We start from the raw sequence: 14,056 nt of genomic DNA, 5'->3' as shown, positions 1-14,056 counted from the left end.
ATAGGCAGAAATCTCTCCCCAAAGGTAGGGGGGTACCAGGGGCTGGAAAAGTTTACAAGCAAAAAAAAAGTCATCACCCCAAATGTAAGGTCATTTCGACCAAAATAGATTTGACAAGCAAAAAAGAAAAAAGTTATCACCCAAAAAGAAAGTTCATCTCATCCAAAATACATGTTTTATTTCCATTTTGAATGATGTATTTCTTTCCATCATAAAAAAAGACCAAAAGTAGTAGGGTGACATTTGATATTTAGTATATTGTGTCCCCCTATTTTGAGAAGGGGGACGAACCCCCCCCCCCCCCCCCCTGGGATTCATGCCCTTGATTGATTCCTCACTTTTTGTTTAGGTAACCTAGCTGATTTGACACATTTTAGGCCAATATAACCTCCTAATCATTGTGCTCTATCTTATTATTGTACAAACATACAAAAAATAGAATCAGACAGTGTATTTAATTTAAAGTGCCGCCCACGCATCGCATGGACGGCATTGTATGATGTTTACCACTTTCTCCATGCGTTCGTACTCGTCAAGCTGTGTACAAAGTGACTGCACTGCTTGCAATGCAGTCTGCTACGCTCTCACTCGGGCACATTCTCCCGCAATCTATCCAACATTCAAGTTTCAACTTGCTATCATCCATTCAGTCAGCACGCAATCATTCCCAACACGACTGTTTCGAAATTCTGAATCATTTCTAAATACAAACGCTATCGAAATATTCCTTGAAATCGAAGAAATTAACGTTTTACTTACTCCTTTTCCGACCTTAGTTCGGATCTTGGGTTCGGATTTGGTGGTTCGCCACATCAATCTCTCTAATTTGCTGACCCAAAAGAGGGCGCTGATTCACTCAAAAAATATGTCCAAGTCAAGTAAAAAGTATCTTGACATTATGGTTGCGTTATCACAATATTACTCTGAGCAGGGACACTCTTCTTTCTTTTTTTTTCCTTCCTTTTTTTTATTTCTTCTTTTCTTCCTCTGTTATGGTCAGTATCCCTCGTCACGGCCGAAAGTCGCAAGAAATTTTAAAATATATACACAAATATTAAAGTATTACTAAAATTGAAACAATAACAAACGACAGCAGGTTTTTTTTATACTATCAAACAACTTTCCTGAACATCTCCTCTGGAAGGCCAACATGGCCTTGATGGAATTACTTGATGGACCGACCTATTACAGGCCTACGGACAAATATCATGTACAAATTTTATTATGTTAGGGGGGCACTTACTTGTCACATTTAAAAGGACAAATGGAGATATAAATTTTCAAGAAATGTGTTGATCTTAAAAGGGACGTCAGAATGAGAATTAACACTTATTAAAATGTTTAAGGGATAGGGCTACTTGTTACAAGCATTGTATAAAGTTGACATATCAATTTTCATTTCTCAGAGGCCCTTGAATGTGTAAAAAAATAAAATTAAAATATATGGTCCGATGTTGCTGTTGTTGTTGGTGGTGGTGGTGTTCTTGTTGTTGTTGCTGCAGCTGGTGTTTTTTATTCTTTCTTTTTTTGAGGGGGTATTATCTCCATGACTCATAAATGTGAGCCAACGAAACACAAAACAACCATTAGTATTCAATGACGTACAGATGTGTGCTGACCCCCTCCCCCCCAAAAAAAAAAAATAATAATAATAATAAATGAATGAATGAGTAAATAAATAAATAAATAAATAAATGAATAAATAAATCCACCTTGTAAGGCGCTCAAAACGCTCCTATTCAGTATTACTGTTCTAGTATTCAAAGTCTACTGATTCCGGTGCTCGCTGCGGCAGCTTTTTGAAGAAATACTTCCTGCCACAGAACTTTTCTCACCTGGGTTGACTGCAGCAAATTGTGGGTCTGAATTGATGAAGGAATTACGCAATAACTAGGATTCGAACCCAACTATTGATATTATTTTTTTTATAATGGACAACGCCTTATTAGGTTATTGCAAATAAGGAGCAAATAAGGAAGGCCATCTTTTTTTAGCTGCCATTGAATAAAAAAAAAAGCTTTTGATTGAGTGCCATGTATTTTAGACCAAAATGTGTTATACTCTTTCGGTTTTGGCCCATACCTTCTTAAATGGATTGATATTCTCTGATTGGAGGGTACTCCACTTCAATGTTGAACCTCTAATATTGGACCTTTAGGAAGAACAGAGCCATTTATATCAATGGCTCTTAATAGAGTGACCCATCCGTATCTTTTTAAGTGTTTACATATTTAATTTTAATATTTTGTACAATGTATTTTGTTGTGATTTTTATACGGTAAGTAAAGCCAAACCAAAATGTCGATACCGGGGGGGGGGGGGGGGGAGTCAAATAATAAGGGGTGTTTTTTCAGTTTTGGACGCGGGCCGCGCGTGCACTCGTTAAGGGTATCAAAAACACCGATTTTCAACAACAACAAAAAGGTGGTTTTGAAAGACTGGTCAATGGTTAATCGCAGGGTCAAACGTATTTAGGGTATGTTTTTTTTCCAAAGCTTTTTTTAAGACTAGCCAAACGTTATTAGGGTATGTTTTCCCCCAAGCTTTTTCCCCGGGGTCATATTCTGGCGACAACTTGTTTAGGGGCCAAAATATGTAAATAAAGCCCGCAAAAAACTTGTTTAGGGGGTTGTTTTGCACACGGAGAAAAACTCTTTTAGGGGGTGTTTGGAAATAATTTGGCCACGCGTGTGTACAGCAATACATATTTGACCGCCCCCCCCCCCCCCCGGTGTCGATAGGGGAGTGAGACAAGGTCTCTCTCTACTGAAATACTTGCACATGCATGTGATTCGAAATGATGATTAAAATTTGGGTTTTAGGATTCCAATTTGGAAACAAAGAACTGAGCGAAAAAAGTACTCTTTGCCGATATTATTTATTTTTTGTTTAAAAATCTTAGCTCAATTAATGAGTTTCGACAATTCATTTTAAAGTTAAAGGAAAATGAAACCTTTGAAACTAAATAGCCTGCATGTGTTAAAACATAAAAATCAAAGAAACAGATCAACAAAAGTTTGAGAAAAATTGAATAAATAATAAGAAAGTTATGAGCATTTGAATATTCAGTTCAGTTTCTTTGGTTTATTTTCATATCTCATAAAATATCAAATACAATGTAACGTCCATCGAAAGACAGTAAATCATTGATAATAAAAAAATACAATACATCACCATAATTCATAATAAATCAGACAAATGTTATACAATTGAACGTTTGGATTGGAGACAGATATATCAATAAGATGAGAATATGAAGGGCAAACTATTTAAAAAGCAGAGCTTGTAATTTATAGTTTCCCTATTTGCGATCAATGTTGCGATCAATATTGCGATCAATGCTATGGAGATCCTCACATTGGCAATGCAACAAAGATATGTGATGTCACTGTCTTGTGAACAACTCTCCCCATTACTTTAGTATATATTTCAGTTAAACTACCTCTTTTATCAAATCTATCAGTAGATCATGTGTTCTTTCTATTGGAGGGCAGATTTTTAAAGAATACATCATGGATAAAGAGTTTGTATCACCATAAGAAAGAGCAAAAAGAGATATTTTGGGGGTAATTTATAGTCCATCAAAGGGAAAGTTGTTCAAATTTCCAGTTCAGTGGACATCACACATCCTTGTCGCATTTCCAATCGGAGGATCTCCATGGCATTAGTGATAGCAATAATTAAATGCTCATAACTTTCTCATTTATTTGTCAGATTTTTTTCGAACTTTCTTTGTTCTTATTCTTTGAATTTTCTGTATTGACACATGCCTATACTTGTTCCAAAGGCTCATTCCCCTTTAAGCAAGTGTATTCAGATTGAACATGAAAAAAGAAAAGATATGATATGTAATTTATAATGAAGAGAGCCCAGAGACACTCCCTTTCGGAAAAGCAGATAGTTTCATTAATAACAAATATAAATTCAGCCTACATATTCAGGTAAAAGAAAATATGAACTAAACGGAATTTTTTGAACAAAACTCCCTTTCATGGTAGAATATTAAGAGACTTAACCTTACTGGTAAAATCCGTTCGCAAAAGGTTTTATATACTCTAAGTTTATATATTTATAGCGTTACTCAATCCAAATTCTGCATTAATTTGATATTTCACAACTATTATTAATATTATTTGTGTGGCGTCACCTGTGCCTGCGGGAGGCGAACTGAATCACTATGAACCGTAGGTCGATCTCTCCTCTCCTGTGAAAAAGTTACTTTTGATTTTTTTTTTCAATGGAGAGGGAAAAACAAGATTAAGCAAACAATATTCTTATTATTATGGCAGTGTATGGGGTCTTTAATTTGATTTGTTTACAAAGTTAAGTGGAGATCAACAAATGAAATAGTAATTGTATTTTGATTGATTGTACTTTAAAAAAAAATTTGTAACTGCGACTTTGGACATGCATTTAAAATGGTCTGTCGTCAATTCATTTAGAGCTATTGGAAACATGATTGAAAGCAGAAGACTTGAGGCAAGTCGTAGCAGTCTTAAAGGCAATAAAGTAAGTTTGATAATACATATATAAATATATATCTATATAGGCCTATATATATATATATATATATATATATAAGTTTTTGAGGCTTTCCATTCTATCATGCAAATCTAATATCAAAGGTATATTTTGGTGATTGTATAGATGATGAATTGAAAGCAGATGCATATTTAAGAAGTAAAGGTACAGATAAAACGTATGCTCAGTTGGAAAAGGCAAATGCATTTAACGGAAGAAGGGAAAAGGGGAAATAGATAATAATTATGGAAGAAATTTGGACAAAATTGTAAATGTAAGTGAACTCATTTCAGAAAGATGTAAAGAACTATTGTCACTTGCAATGAATCCCCACTGTAGTCAATCGATTAAAAGTGGTCGAGTAGCCTAAGGCGTTTGGACTGGAGATCTGAGGATCGGGGGTTCGATTCCCGGCTTGGCACTTATGCCCTTGAGCAAGGCATTTTATCCACATTGCTGTTTTATTGTATATCAAATAAATGAAAATGCTATATGCATTATGAATACCAATGTGTGGTCTCGTTTTTTCTTTTCTTTTTAAGAAATTATTTTGGTTTATCTGATCAGGGACATTTAAAATGTCTTTCTCAGTCCAAGGAAATGTACTTTGAATTGATGACTATGTTAATTGTTATCGCTTTCGAAGTTTCGATGACGCTTTAGCCAGGTTTTCAGCGATGTATGCTCCAGGTAGTAGACCCGTGTCGTCGGAAGGAGGATTAATTTCAGTTTCTTGTTCAGTGGGATGTGTGATGAGTGTATGTTATTTCTTTCTTCTTCTTTTTTCTGTTCATATATTATATTTCTTAAATATGTTAATATTTTTTTAGTTAATAGAAAGTAGGAACGCACCACTTGAAGTGATTTAGAAATCGTACATGTTTATAAATTCTTTTTTTCTGCGGTTTTATTAATACCTTGGTGTATATCAAGTTATTTGGCAGTTTATGACTGTTTTTTTTTGTAAGAGTTTTTGATTGCTGTTTGTAAATGTTAATTAAAAACCCAACAAAAATATCCGCGCGATGTGTTGTCGCCCTCTATTGTCGTTGTTCGCTCGATTGAGACGACGAATGAAGTCTGGCCTGTCGATGTCCCATTAAAGAGTCATAAAACTCATAATCATAATCTTCTCGAAGCCATAATGACTACTACAGCTCCCAAACGAACCCAAGAACCTCTCCCCGAAGTAGAGAGTCACTTGATTCTCAGAGTTCCTCAGGTGAATATAATTTGCTTCACGAATTCTAATTTTTTTTTAAACTGGTCCCATGTGCTGTGATTTGTGTCTGGCCTGAAAATCTCAAACAAGGTCTGATACTACCTTTTCACAAAGGGAAAGGTAAGGATGCAGAGGATCCAAAAAATTATCGTGGTATAACCCTGACCTCCACCCTTGGCAAACTGCTTGAACTCTGCGTAAAACCTGCCTTGGATCGTCAACTCCAGATTGCCAACACACCCGATGAGCTCCAGTTTGGGTTTCGGAAAGGTTTCTCATGCATGCTAAGCTAACATCTCTGTGCCTTGAACTTATTCTGGAACTCAATACTGCTTCGAGACTTCCGACATACACCGCTTATCTTGACGCGGAGAAAGCATTCGATTGTGTGTGGCATGAAGGCTTAATTGATAAGTTGCAGTCCATTGGGATAAGCATCTCCCTTGTTCGTCTCATACAAAATCTACACTCAAGGATGAAAAGCCATGTTCTTTGGGATGGAGATGTGTCAGATCCCATTCCTATCACTCAAGGGGTCAGGCAGGGTGGTATCCTCTCTCCCACCTTATATACCGTATTCGTTGATGGCCTCATAAAACATCTAAAGTCACTTGGGCTCGGCACCTTCATACGATCGGAATACGCAGGTGTGATTGCACTGGCTGATGACATCACTCTCCTAAGCAACTCCCCTTCAGAATTACAACAAATGCTTGAAGTGACGTTCCAATATGCTTCTTGTTGGCATTATCGTATCAACCCATCTAAGAGTGCTATCGTGGTCACCAATCCTCGCAAAGCCAGTAATAGAGTTACCAAAAGGTCGGCCGATCCACTGAGCAAAATTGCTATGGGCAAATGAAAAGTCAATTGCAAGTGCGTAAACAGTGTGCATTGCCACCATCGTCTGTTCTCGACGGCAAAAATGAGCATTGAAATGCTTTTCCTCAGCAAATTAGTTCATCTTAGTGAAAAAAATTAGGCCCTGTGTTTTTTATATTTAAATTTACTTATGTGGGATGAAGTGTCTTACCTTCATGTGGTATCGAAAGTGACGTTTGGAGGTTAAATCCACGAGAAATCCACAGAGTTTCGTCGCGTGTATTCGCTATGGAGAAAAATGCGTGCGATCGCATGCGTTATTGCAAGCTCGAGACGGCGCTGTTGAACTTGGTCTGGAAATTCATAAAAAATAAACAAAAATCCTTGAGTAGGCTCACAATAAAATCATAAAAAATATGCTTTATGGCTAAAACGGTAGTTCTCTTGCCCACACATATCATACTTGTTGTTGCGTAAGAAATCCTTTTTTCATGATAAAAATATAGCAATAAATGTTTTAAAAATGATGTTTTCCACATGGAATATGTTTGAAACATCTATATTAGAAGAAAAATGTTTTTTTTTAATGAATTCAAACTAAAATGAAGTTTATACATGCCTGTACTTTTTCATACTACTCAAAAAACTAAATGGGCCGTCAATCAACGTTGGTTACCTCGGCAAGTAGGCGTGGTCTATCGTGAAGTTCGCTGGTGACGTACCTTTCTCGCTAGACTTTACTCAGCCGCCGAATTTAATTCATTCTCCGCGCACGTGCAACTGCAACTTATTATCGTCACTGCACTGCTGGTGTTTGCCGCATTGAGGACAGATGAAACAATTCAGATAGAGTTGCGCGTGTACAATGAGTGAAACAGCGCGATCGTTTCATGATCGAATGTAACAGTGTGCCTGTCGAGATAAAATTCATATGTCATGTTATTTTCTATCGTGTTTTATGCAACTGCAATTAATTTTTTAAAATTATTTTCTGTGATATTTTCCTGTATATGTATGTATGAATTTTATTTGAAGTGAATGAATCATGCTGGTGTCCTTGCCATTGAGGACAGATGAAGATGAAACAACACTGATAGAGTTGTGCGTGTGCAAGGAGTGAAACAGCGCGATTGTTTTATGATCGAATGAACAGTGTGCCTGTCGAGATAAAATTTATCTGTCGTGTTATTTTCTATGATGTTTTATACAACTGCAATTAATTTTTTAAAATAATTTTCTGTGATATTTTCCTGTTAATGTATGAATTTTATTTGAAGTGAATTATTATAAAGATTAATCCAAAACAAACCTAAATAATTGTCGGCTTCATTGTATTCGTGATGAACAAGTTAAGGTATCAAAAAATTATGCTAATTTTTTTTATTTGAATGACTTTAAGTAAATTGGAATTGAAAAGGACGTTTAGTGTTTCCTGTTCAGTGCAATTTTTGTTTTCTTTTTTTCATTTCACATTCTCGGGATGCGAACCTCCACTATAATTATAATTAATGAATACCATTATAAACAAAAATATTTGAAAAATAAAGACTCGCAAAAATTTTAATACTAGTGCAACGGTGATTTTTTTTTATTTTGTTGTTTCATTTACTGGAAGGTACGACAGACAAATACCCGGTGTAGATCAAAATTTTGCTAATGGGGGGGGGGGGGACTACAATTTTTCTCCCCGATCTGCGCCGTAAAAAAAAAAAAAAAAAAATTCGCACCGCCAGCCAGTAGGAGGGGTTGCCGCCGCCCATAATTGGGTCCGGCACCTGGATCTGCCTATGGAATGGATGAGGAATAAGGAAAGGGGAGACAAATAAAGGTCCCCCCTCCCGTAATATATCAAATATTTGTTAGTGGATTTTGTCGTTCATTCTCAAGTGAGGACTTATTTTTCAACTTTTCCAAGGAATTTTGTGTATGGAATGATTTTTTCCTAGCATACTAGGTCTTGAATGCCCCCACTTTGGAAAATCCTGGATCAGCCCCTGTCAAAGTGTATATAGATGAAACTAAACTTGAATAGGGCTCCACATTAATGATTTTCAAAATTTAGCCATTTCCTATTTTCCCCGTTTAACACTGTGAGGTGAATAATTCAAATGCTTTCACCATCGCTACCATAGAAGGATCCAGGGGGCGGTCACCCCCCCCCCCCTGTTGGCGGATTAAAGACCAAAAAATGGAGAAAGGAAGAAGAAACAGAAGGAAAAGAGAGTGGAAAAGGAAGAGGGGAAAAGGGAGGGAGAAAAGTGAATAAAATTAGGGAGGGGAGACTTTGATAATTTAAAAGAACATGCAAAATTGAAATTTTCGCTCGCGCTTCGCACTCGCATTGCTCATTTTCGATGAGTACATAATTATTGCTCAATAGGCTGATATATATGAGCTTGACATTTAAGCTTTGCAGTCAAAATACAAAACATATACTGTACGGTCAGCTAGGACATTGAACTTTCATTATTCTTTTTTATTTATACCTCGGTCACATTTGCTCTGCGGCGGCCGTACGGAGAGTCGAAACAGCCGTTTTATTCATTTTTATTCAAACCACCTATATTTAGCTGGCACAAAAAATGTTTAAACGACTGTTTTCTACTCGCCGTAGAAAAAGTGTGACCGAGGTATAACGAATCAATAAAAAAGTGCTTTGTAAAATATTCGTTTTATGATCTGAGTATCAACATTTTTAGCTCACGCTGTGCCCTAGCATTATTTCATTTGTGGAGTACCTATCCTCTTCATGTAGGCCCTATTCCATAAATTTATCAAAATATAACTTTTTAAGGTCTGATTGTCAAATCTTATCAGCTAGCATTGCACGCACGTGCTTAAATTGGTGAGTTATGTATACCTAAAATATATATAAATCAAAGTACTTAAAATCGCCTTTTCATGACAGTTTTTTGAGTTAATAATAAGTTTATTAAATTAAAGATTTGCTCACAATTGCCGTTCGCATTAATTTCTAAAAGTACGTTACCGGTAATTAATGCATCATATTCATAATTACAAAAGTGCTTATAATGTCCAGGGTTAACACTTTAATATCAACAAATTTAGAGCTCTCATTAGGCTTATTAGATTAGTAAATAAGATATTAATAACATTTCATTAATTCCTAATACCGTAATTAAGTTGTCACTTTTTCAAAATGGAAGATCGACATGTTTCTTTTTGCGCTTGGGAAGAGGAATCGGAAGACATTCATAATTATGATGAAAAAATGTCCTTAGAATGTCCCGGTCCTAGGCCAGAATAACTTCAGCTCATGCTTTGCATTCGCCTCATTTTTTAAGAGCAATCCATGTCCACTTTACGATTATTTTCCTGCACAGTGCAGTGCTTAATTTGACCTTTTCACATCGGAATATCCAATATTATCAGTTCGCGCTTCGCGCTCGCATTATTGATTTTCCGTGATAAAAAGTGTATTAAGAATGCACAAATTCTTGAACACGCATGTTTATTGAGACGGGCTGCTTATCCTTTATTGAAAACAGCATGCTTAAATTATCTCGCTTCAGATTAGAATATAAAAAAATTTCTTCTCGCTCTTGCATTATAAAATAATGTAAGACGGTAACCAATTACCCACCCTTTTCACGATTTAGAAAACATAAATATAAAATAGTGTTCCTTTTTAGGTCTATATATCTCAATTGTTATCCGCTCACGCTTCGTGCTCCCACTGTGTTCTGTTCATACACAAAGTGCTTGGAATGTCTATTTTTATGGTCAGAATTTCAAACATTTTAGCTCGAGCTTTGCGCTCGCATTATTTTGATTGAAATATGCATCGTCTTCTTGGCTAACTGTAAACCGCCATTAGCAAGTCCCTTTTCGATCAGGCCAGAACGTATATTTCTCTCTTTTCTTACTTACTTTTTTTTTTTGCTCCTTCGCGCTCGCAGCAATTTTAGTAAAATACGCATCTTGTTCCATTTCACAAACATTGCCCAGAATGTTCAATTTTGAGGATAAAAAACATGAAATTTCAAAAATATTTTAGCTCGCGCTTCGCACTTGCACTATAGGGGCTATGAGATTATTGTATATTGTGTTTTGTGTATGCTGTTTAATGAGAATAAAGAAGTGACTGTTTGGACTACCCCTATTAACTTTGAGCGGCTGATTGTGGAAAATACGGGTGCAAATATTTTTCGGCCCCTTCCCCGGTTTATTTCCAATTTGTCTAATTGCCAACTCGTCTACTATCGTTTGGTCCATCAGTTCGTCAACTCACCACATAGTCTTTTTTTTTTCATTTAGTCTAATGCCATTCCGTCTAATGACCAGTGGACCCAAAAGCCATTTGGTCCATATACCATTTCATCTAATTGGACTATAAGTGTATTATTGTGCAAAATGAATGAAAATAAAATGGGTATTAGACCAACCGGTTATGAGACTAAATGGTCATAGACGAGATGGTTATTAGACGAAGTGATGATTGGACTAAATGGTTAATGGACCAATGGCTGTTAGACGAAATGTTGATGGACAGATTGGCATTAGACTAAATGAAAGTAGACCATGTAATGAGTGGACAAGTTGGCCGCAGACGAATTGGCACCCCCCCCCCCTATTGGCGATAGATCCGCCCATGCACTACTACTTCTTTCTTATCTCATTATGATCTCTCAGTTCCATATCCCCCCTCTCTCTCACTTTTTCTACGAGGACTCTTTTATCGTATGCATATCTTCCTTCGATTTCCTCCCCCCTCTCTCTTTCCCTCTCCTGACTGCTGTTCCTTTATAGTTAATTCCCCTCTTTTCTCTCAAACCCCCTTTCTGTCTCAACATCTTTGCCCCCCCCCCCCCTCGGCATCTCTCCCATTCGTGAATTTCATTCAATTATTCTACCCCTTTCAATATCTCCAACATGCTTCTATACTCCTCAATGTGCCATACACACCTTGAGAGAGAAAAAAAAAACCCTCAAGAGATATGGGCAGAAATAGCATGGGTCAAAGAAAGAAGCATTAATGGTTCAAGATTATGGGATTCACAGAATTTAATGCATATGTAGAGTAAATACATGGTTATAATGTAGTAACATATTGATAATGGCAGTTAAAAGGAGGGTAATCCTTGTGACTTGGCCTTATAAAAATTTTGGCTCGCGACTTGCGCTCGCATAAACGGTTAAAAATATTACCTGATACATCATATTCATAATTACAAAAGTGCTTGAAATTTCCAGTTTTCATACCATGTTATCATCAGATTTCGCGCCTCATTAGGCATTTATAGATCAGATATTAATTTTAATGGCTAAATTGTCCTTTCTGTTTCATCTCGCTCTTAGCAAGAGGAATAGGAAGATATTCATCACTTTCATGTCCCGGTCCTTTGTCAAATCTATCAGCTCTTTATTAAGTGCGATCCAAATCCACCTCACAAAGTACTTGAGCTGAAATTGACCCCTTTTTCAGATCAGAATGTCAAATATTTTAAGGTCGCGCTTCGCGCTCGCTTTGATTTTCAATTTCATGTTAAAATATATATTCAGAATGCCTAGATTGTAGGCCTAAATCGGAAACACGCGAGCGCATGTCTATCTAGATACTCAACTTGTTAGTATTTCAACCATTATCCAGTTTCTGAAAAACAAAATTCTGCTAGCGCTTTGTGCTCGCATTTTTTATGTAGGAAGAACCCCTATTACTCATCCTTATTATACAAAACAGGAATAGAGTGTCCCATTTTTTAGGTCTAAATGTCAATTTTTTTCCGCTCGCGCTTCGCGCTCGCATTAATTGTTTTATAACGACGATCCTGTTCATGGTCACAATAATTGATTAAAATTGTCCATTCTTTATGTAGAAGTGTAAAAAAAAATCGGCTCGCGCTTGCATTATTTTATTGTTGAAATATGTAACGTCTCCATGGCTAAGTGAAATAAGCACTCCTTAACAGGTACCTTTTTGATCAGTTCAAAACGTATACAAAAATCTTATGCTCGCGCTAATTTGCGCGAGCATTATTAAAGTAACAAAGATCGGCAATTTGACATCCTTTCCATGATGATTTAAAAGACATGACTAGACATGTCTCGTTTTTAGGTCTAAATCTTCCAATTTTGTGCTCGCGCTTCGCATCAATTGCTAATTGCAAAGTGCCTATGATTTCAATTCTGTTCGCACTTCGCGTTCTTAGTAATTATTTAGTTGCATACACATCTTTTTCATGATAAACATTGCCCAGAAATTTCAAACTTTGGGGAAAAAACATATTTTTTTAAATAAATTAGCTCGCACTATATAAAAAGGGTTATGATATTATATATTTATGTTGATTTATAAGACAAAAGCTAAGAAGTGACATTTCTTCAAAGAAGGCCGATTGGGGAAAAATAATGGTGAAAAAAAAATTGCCCCCCCCCCCTTTGGCGAAAGTTGGATCCACCCCTTCATCCTATTCATTTCTCTCCTTCCGTCCATCTCTCCATTCTTCCAGGAGCCGCGGAATAGTTTTGAAAAATGTTTTTTCAAAACTTTTTTTTTTGTATTTCTACCAATAAATTAATGAAAATAATGCGGTACAAAAATCAATGTCATTCTTCTTCCTGTTTTAAACTATATACGTGTACAAAAAACGCACCACCAGCTAAAAAAAAAAAAAAAAAACTTGGGGGTCACAACCCGAGCACCCCACTTCCCAGGGCCATATACAAGGATTCTAATTTATTAATTTTAACGAAAGCATGAGACATCATTTGTTGAAAAAAAATTAAAGAGAGCTATTAATGACTGCATGTGGTCCTACCGGTACGCTAGATCTGCGCACAAAACTGCTTTCATATGACACGCAAAAGGGATAAATCTTAGTGGAAAAGTGGGATAAAGCAAACAGGATTTAGAAACTGCCTTCGTTGGCGTTCAATAATATGGGTGGTATGATACAAATTCTGCTAGCTTATTCGTACTATTATTTTTGGCCATTGTACTTAGATCTATATTTTAATGTGGAAACATTTTTAAATTTTTTTTATGATACAAATCGAGCGAGGCAAGTACAATGATATGGGGCAGAGTTCCAAGTCTTCATGCCCCAGACTGAATATATTTTGACATCAACTTACTCCAAAAACAAGTGTTATGTTTTATTTTGTATTATTCATTTTTTAAGTATAAGGTAAAATTATAAGTCTCGGAGTGTCAGTTAATGCTGCAAAAGATGTATAAGGCCTACTCTTTTGCAGCACTATCCAGCTACCGCGGCGAGGACGCCCTCCGAGAAGGTAGCCATATCAAAACTAAAAACAAAAAATTCCACTTAGATTACTGGTGGATCCAAGGGGCATAATTATCGAGAGCCAAATTTGTAATTTGTAACATAAACATGCCCTTTTTACCCAAGCATGCCCCTTGAAAGTGAGGATATATATATATATATATATATTTATATATATATTATATAGGCCCTATTTTTTTTGCTTGTCAATTTTTAGGGACGAAATGACTTTGAATTTTTGGTA

The sequence above is a fragment of the Lytechinus pictus genome, chromosome 5 (genome assembly GCF_037042905.1).
Source record: "Lytechinus pictus isolate F3 Inbred chromosome 5, Lp3.0, whole genome shotgun sequence".
NCBI classification, from domain to species: domain Eukaryota; kingdom Metazoa; phylum Echinodermata; class Echinoidea; order Temnopleuroida; family Toxopneustidae; genus Lytechinus; species Lytechinus pictus.
Note: the sequence above shows the minus strand (reverse complement) of the source record.